Below are 7,768 nucleotides of genomic sequence, written 5' to 3'. Positions count from 1 at the left end.
GTAAGTATAAAACATACTGATGATGTGCAATGATAATTCTTGTGACCTCCAGTTCACTTCATTGAAAGAGAACTGCAGAGAATTTCAGAGAAGGCAGTTACAGCTTTCTGTCAGGTCAGGGTGGAGATAATGTGAGGAGAGCCTTTTCCAAACAAAAAGAAAAGGGAATGAATTGAACTAGTGGGGAAGTAAATTGCAAAATATGTGCTGTGCGTTGTTATAGAGTCTCAGTGTTTGAATGGTGGTGTGATAAACCAAGGATTTGCTGACACTTAGGGAGTAGCACTGGCATGGTAATATTGGCCTTCCCACCCCAAAAGTGGCAATGTGACCAGCTGCAGGTCAATTTATCAGAGATGGCAGGAAAGCACTGAGGGAGACAGTGAGAAGGGAGAAGTGTCTTACTACAATATTCACCTTAAAGAAAGCCAAAATCATACTTTTTGCAGCCACTGGGGCAGTATGCTGGAAAAAGACAAATGTATTGGTTTTGGGGGTGTCTTGTCTTTTCACAGACAGCTTGGCCCAGTTTTAAATTGTCCATATGGTTGCGTTTGAACTATCTGCTTATGCAACTTGAATGGTTCTTTCCTGGTAGTGAGCCTGAAGGCTTTCCTCGTGCAGTAAAGCCTTTTGGAAGTTTGTCTTGTATTAAACTGGCTTGACCAGGTAGAGGAGTAGGGTGGAAATAGTTTTCTTCTCTTTCCTTTTACTAATTGGGTGATCTTTGAACTCAGCCTTGGCTGGTGAGAAACTGAAGTAGTAAGGGGACAACCGAGGAAAACCAAGGTGTCTTCAAGTCACTCTCAGACAGAAGGACATAATGTCATGGCAACAATCTCCTTGAAGCATACATGCCTCTTTTGCATATACAGTCTCCTGAAAACAACACAATTTTGTTTTCTTCTCTGCTTGAGTATGGAAAACCTCCTCTGGGGGGGTTCCATTGGAAACCCACCCAAGCTGCTCAGAGCTGCTACCCAGCAGAGCTGCTGACCTCCTTGCCTGGGATTTCCCCTGAGAGTACATGGAATAATCTCAGTGTTTTGCTGTGCTAACTGAACAACACAGGGCTTTGCCAAAATATGTATGCCAACTGGACTTGATTTTTTGGGGTTACCTTGGCAGGTATTACTGAGATTTTGGCTCCTTTTGTTGTGTGCTGAACTGGACTCTGTGCCTTCCCTTTGCTTACTCATGTCATAGGTGAAAACCACAGTGAAAGCAAATCAAGATATTCCCGTTGGATCTGCTGGTATGCTGAGTGCATCCACTCACGAAACAAAGGGGGTCCCAGCTGTGACTGCATGTGCGTGTTCCCCTGACTGTGCCCAAGCTCTTCCTTTTCATGTGGACACTAGTACAATAAATTGATCACAATGCTGGCAGGAAAGTGATGGGCGTTCCGTGACAGACTTGAGACAGTCTGAGGGAGTCCATGTCCTCAGGATCACTGTCTCAGGCTCTTTGCTGACTCAGAAAGACAGTTCATGTTTCAGGGTTATCTGGAGTCCCCAAAGACACTTCGCTTTCACCTAGGGAAGAGACTTTGGAGTGAAGAACTACATCAGGAAAAAAGTAAGAAAAAATAAAGAGATAGACTCATTGTACATGATTCTTAGGAGTTTATTACACAGCTGAAAAGCTTAGTCTAGAAGTAGGATCCCTGTCTAACTCTCTACAGGAAGTTGCTGATGGTTTAATACCGGGATAGTACACAGCACAGTACATATAAGTAGCTGTGCAATGATCTAGAGATCCAGAGTACTCAGGGTCTGAGTCTTCTGTGAGTTACACTGATATCGATTACATGGAAGTTCATGGAATTATGGTGGCATAAAAATAGTCTGGGATGATAATCAGGCAGGGAGATTTTAATTAAGTTACATTCCAAATCCATACTGAAATCTCTGTAACAAGAAAGCAGTTTTCTGCAATACCTAACGTATCTCCACGTTAGCACATATCTCCCTTTCTATACATTTCTCTGCAATTCAGTTGGTTTACACACTGTGTAAATCCTTTTGTACTGCAACTATCCTACGCAGTCTCAGCTTCTTGTGTTAAGGAGACAAGGGTTAGCTGGGCCTGCTTGTCCATCCTGGAGCAGGTTGTGACTTACAAGCTATTGGCACACAAAGGATGTTTCTCTCAATCCTTGACAAATATTTCTTGAATTTTCTTGAACCTTCCTGGTGAAGATTTGTGATTTGGCTGGAAAATCTTCATGCCACAAAGATTGATTAATTGTTAATATTTGGTTTTAAAAGGCATAGAACCTCTAGGTATGTTTTAGTACTATTATTTATGAGGGGTAGGGGGATACACGTGCATTTTTAAAAAGGTGGGCGATTTTTCTGATACAGTTCACAGCTTTGTCGCACAAGCAATTGTGCCAGGACATCTGAAAAATGTCATCATTTGCAGGGAGAGTAAGAAATGGTGGTTGGAGGCAAAGAGTGTGGATTAAGCTAATACTGGTGACCAACATACTACAGGGTGAAACCACAGCCTGAGAGTCTTAGGGAGAGGTTGCAAAGACACAGGACTCTTGGGAAGAAGCAGCTCCAGAGGAATGTGCTTTAAGAGGAGGGAAGTTTTAAACTCCAAAATTCTCAGGGAGAAGTGAAATATCTGCTAAGGAGGGAGATAAATTTCTATCACTTAGAAGGGTACTCGTCAAAAAAAAAAAAAAAAAAAAAAAAAGAAAGTAAAAAAAAGAAAGAAAGAGAAGAAATTGGTCTGAAATGACATCTAGCCTAAGCTGGATAGATATCTGGAGGGATCAGGAAACAAACAGTAGATGTTATTTATTTCATTAAAACTGAACATTTCTCATATTAGTCAGAGTAAATAGTAACTGGCTTGTCAAACCTTTTGCAAAGTCTCTGTGCGATTCCACTATCTACTGAAGAGGTTAATTTCAAATCCAGATTCCCCCCAAAGCTGGAGTTCTGGAAAAGAAGGCATTTGAGGTATGGGAGATTAGAAGTGGCACTTCTACTTCTGGAACATAGGCTGCATGAACTGTGAAGTCCTATTTTTTGAGAGGATATACAAAGTTATTCTGGGTCCATGATGTGCAGCAAAGAAGTTGAGGAAGGAACCAAGGCTATTCCTCCTGAAACCACCACCCACAGAGTCAACGAGTCAGTGTCAGGGACATCTAGCAAGGACACAAGTGACAGGTTCTTCTACAAACATTTTTGAAAGCTACAGAACAAAGCTACATTAATAACAGGAAAACTGACTGGTGGACTGTGAAGAGCAGAATCGTACAGTAACCCAGAATGTTGCCAGTAGCCCAAGTGACTGTGGTTGTGTGAAGATTGCTTCATTCAGTTTTCTTCAGATAACACCCATTCCTTTACATATCTTCCTGAATCAGTGTCAGAACTATTTTTCACAGTAGAGCTTGAGAGCAACAAGCATCAGTTGTGGCCATTAATTTTATGAATGATTTGTTGGAAACTGCATTAAATGGCAACATCAGCCCACAAATGAGCTTTGAAATGTTCTTTTTCTGAGTCTGTGCAGATGGGCAATTTGCTGTGTAATCAGTTTTCACAGCCACCCTTTCAATCAGGGTCACTTGTATTATAACCGTACTCTTGTTCTGCAGGTTTATATTTCACAACATCTCAGAAATGCTGCATGTACAAGTCCAGTGACCAGAAAAGAGATAACTCAGAAAATACAGCAAGATTATGTCCATAAGCACATTGAAAGGGAATTTCAACAAATATAATAGTCTGTAGGTGTTAATAAAAGATAGAGATACAGCTGAAGAGGAGCTATCTAGAAACCAGTAAGTAACAGAGCTTGAGACTATTCTAGCTACCCTATAAAGCTTATACTTGTGCTGTAACCCAAGCAAATTGCAGCAGCGCTATTCTTGTATGCAATTAAAAAGAAGCCTCACATAAAGGTAGAAGAGTGATATGGCAACTATGTAAATCTAGGACGATGCCACCCAAAACACTTTATGGTCCTCCTAGCATGTAGATACTGCGCTGGAGAACACACAGAGATTAACCACCAAAGTGATGCAGAGATCAGAGTATAAAACATATGGGAAAATATCAGAGGAACTGAATTTATACAGAGATCACTCACTGGGGACATTACCATTATGTAGAAGTGCGTTTAATGAAGTAAGGGAATTCTTCACATTAGTACAAGAAGGTAGAACAAGAAGCAGCAGCCTCAAACAAAGGAAGAAAAAGTTTAGGTTAGATACCATGATTTTTTCCCTTAAAACAGACAAGCTGGGTATTAAAATAGGCTGCCCATAGGGAGGCTATCTCCTTAAGATATGAGTGAGAGTAGATAAAACTTCACATGGGAGAGGGTAGCACAGCCGCAATAGGTGGAGGCATCAGTCTGAGCCCTGACGACTCTCCTAAACAAATAAGCCGCCTCTGAAAGTAGTGGAGAGTGGTGGTACACGTGGCCGTGCCCCCCTGCCACCCGTAGCATGAGGAAACTCTGGCAGCTGCTGGCAGGAGAGGGGCAACACTGGCTCACCAGCAGCTCCTACAGCCTCCAGAATGGTCAAGCGAGGCAGGGCCACATGTTTCTGAGGATTTTGATGGCTCTGGAGTTTTCTTCCAGGCCTTTGTCCCTGGTTTCGAACAGTCTATAAATTATGTGTCTTACTTAGTATATAAAGACGAGGAGGGTTATATCACTAATAATTCACTCTGTGATACAACAAAGCAATGCGACTTGCATGTGACACCTATATTGAAAATTCTAATCATGTGGGGATTTTAAAGTACCTTAAAATAGCATAGGAAAGTCGGGACAGACTAGGTTTGAGGGTGTAATCACTGTGAGTTGAGAATGGCCAGATTAGTTCCAAGTAGTGAAAGAACACATAAATAATCACAAGAGGAGGTACACTGTTTTTTGTTCCCTATGCACAAGTTCTGAAGGGCTTTTGTAGATTATTTGTGTCCTTATATTAATGTTTTCACTTACAGAGTTTCCCTTTAGTTTTTACAAGTCTAGTTAAACAGAACTTGAAAGGCTGAAGAAACAAAACTTTTGCTGTTGTAGAAACCTCTAGAAAGTACAAAACAGTATTATATTAAGCGCTGATACCTCAGGCGTAAAAGCTCAACTGTGCCCCATTAGAAATACTCCATTTCCAGTCTGGCTTTCTGACCCTGCTAGGCTGTAAAATACTGGACCACGAACGGGTCATTCTGTGTACGCTGTTTATCCCAGAACTTCAGTTGGCTGTATTTTTTTTGAGAAGGTGAGAAGGAACAAAGAAGCCTCCAGTTAAGAAGGGCGAAAAGAAATGTTACTCTGCTGGTTGCTTTTTTTTTTTTACCCCTGGTTGTTTTAATGGCAACCTTTTTGAAGCTAGTCTCAAAGGTTCAGAACATTAGAAAAAATCCAGGCAGAGACATTAACAGGCAGGATTGTGCAGGTGGAGCACTGAAAGACACATGATAATACAATTTATCATATGAATTTAACCAGGGCTAGAGGGTATCTCTCTGACAAGTGTGATTTGATTCATGTGGATACATACACATGTATGTGTGCACACACAGACGTAAGCTTATGCATGTGTGTATGAGAGAAATTTCTTCTGTGCTTTGTACTGAGGGTATTCGCTGGAAATGATGTATGAAATGAAATCCCCATGCTCACGGCACACAGGGAATATCAGACAGAACTCCACAATCAGTGCAGAGATGGGCTTTGCTATTGGCAGATCAAATGCAGCCAGAAGAGCAAACCAACCTGAAAGACTCTGGGGAAAACAAATATTTTTTTTTTTGTAAGTTATAAAAAAACGTTCCCACCCTTTTAATATAATTTCTCCCATTTTCCCTCCCTCCCCCCCGGCATTCCCCTGGGCAGCCAGCTACATTAGCTGGGGCCTTTGAGAGATGACAGCCCTCCCCACACAGATTTCCCCTTAAAAGCCCTTCACAATGTGTTAAAATTACATTTTGAATAACACTTTCTAGCTTTTTTTATTAATTTTTTAACGTGGTTTTACCATCTCAGAGTTTCTTTCTGGCAATAGTAGTGGGCGGTCGTATGGGAGACAGGGGGTTGTCCTTTTTCCTCCTTCGTGCTCACAAGTACTGTGCATTTGATGTTGCCTCTTTGAGAATCCAAGAGATTAAGCTATCTCTCAGACATGCCATGAGTTGAAAGGGGAACCTAGGACAAAAGGAATGGCTTCAACAGGCCTTCCCATCGGCTATTCCTGGGCCATAAGAAACCCTCCCAGGGAAGGAGCAGGTATGGACATACCCTCTTCTGGGGCGGTGGGGTCTCCCTCCACCCACCACTGGTGCTCAAACACACCTTAGCATTTCTAGACCGCTCCATTCGTGGTGAGATCATTTCAGCTTGGCTATAGATTGCTGAAGAAGGACATTTATTTACAATACGCAGTGTAGGAAATTAGGCCATTGTACTTCTGCACAGGGGAAAGATTCATAAAAAGTCACACAGAATTATTCTTATATAAGTGACAATGACATCGTTGTAAGGAGGAAGCAGAACTTTATTTGTCTTACTTAAAATGATATATAGAGCACTTGTCTGTTTATTCCACTGCAAACAGCTTCTGCAAAAACAGCGGTAATTCCCTAGGGGGTTCTGCTGATAGTTATAAGTTACTTGAGCAAAATCTCTCAAGTGAGCTACTGCCTTACAGGTAGCCATTATTCTAGATTCAAAGGGCTTTTTGTTGTTGTTGTTTGTTTGTTTGTTTTTTAAAATTATGTTCCATGTAATATTGCTTTTTAAAATATAAATTGTGTCATAACACTGCTACTTTTCAAGTAGGTAAGTATCTGTATCTAAATCAAAGGATGCACTGCCAAAGGAGAAACCAGTCAATAAATTGGCTTCATAATCAAATCTGGCTCAGGTTAAAGCAAAGTTAGTTTGATGGATTCAGCTGAAACCTAGTAAATAGCAGCCTACATAATTAAGCTGCTCTACCTTCGTGTAGTCTCCCTGGAAGCTTATGGGCATCTCAAAGGCACAAGAGTGACAATCAGCAGCTAAGCCGAGGAAATGAACAGGCAATATTGCCCACCCAGACGTCATTCCTTACCCCCCATTACCGTTGTCTCACCTCTCAGAAGGATTAGCAGAATTTGTCTTCGATTCTTTGACGGGACCACAACATCTTCTTCTAATTTAAGAATGGATTGTGGGTCTGAAAATCAAATAACTAATATTATTCAACGAGCAAAAATCAACACTGAAACTTGGTCTTCCTCTCTTTTTCTCATTTATGCAAGCTTATGAGCCTATTGTCTACAAAGTCTCAGCCTTACACAGCACATTTAGAAAGTGTTTTTAAACAGATGACAAGAAGAGAAAAAAACCAGAAAAACAGGATAAAAACAAGCCTTGTAGTCCTCACAAAGAGTTTGCATTTTTTTTCAGGGAGGAGGAAAGAGAGTAATGAACTGTCTGATGAGGCCAAAAGGAATGGAAATTGGCGCTGAGGCTGACATGAGTTTACACCATATTCTTACTATTAATTAATTGCAGTCATCAAACTATTTCTTTGACTAATTTGCTTTCCATAGCCCATTTTCACTCTTGACTGATATTTTTCTCGTTGTTCAGCAAGAAAGTGAAAAGTGCAAGGTCTGTAGTTTCTTTTTAGTGTTTTAGTCCCAAAAAGACGTTTTCAAAAGTTGAAAATGTGTGAAGCTTGTCTTAATTTATTCACTGGGAAAAAACCAAAACCAAATTAACTTCCAGGAAATTAATG

General features: G+C 40.9%; 1 long non-coding RNA gene across 4 annotated transcripts in view; it reads left to right on the top strand.

The window, feature by feature from the left end:
* LOC308061061 overlaps positions 1-7,768 on the top strand; it is an 88,557-nt gene that overhangs the window by 63,930 nt on the left and 16,859 nt on the right. The gene's annotated exons all lie outside the window — the stretch shown is intronic.

Source organism: Falco punctatus, assembly GCF_963210335.1.
Source record: "Falco punctatus genome assembly, chromosome: 3".
Classification (NCBI taxonomy): domain Eukaryota; kingdom Metazoa; phylum Chordata; class Aves; order Falconiformes; family Falconidae; genus Falco; species Falco punctatus.
Note: the sequence above shows the minus strand (reverse complement) of the source record. Positions and strands in the feature narration are given on the sequence as shown.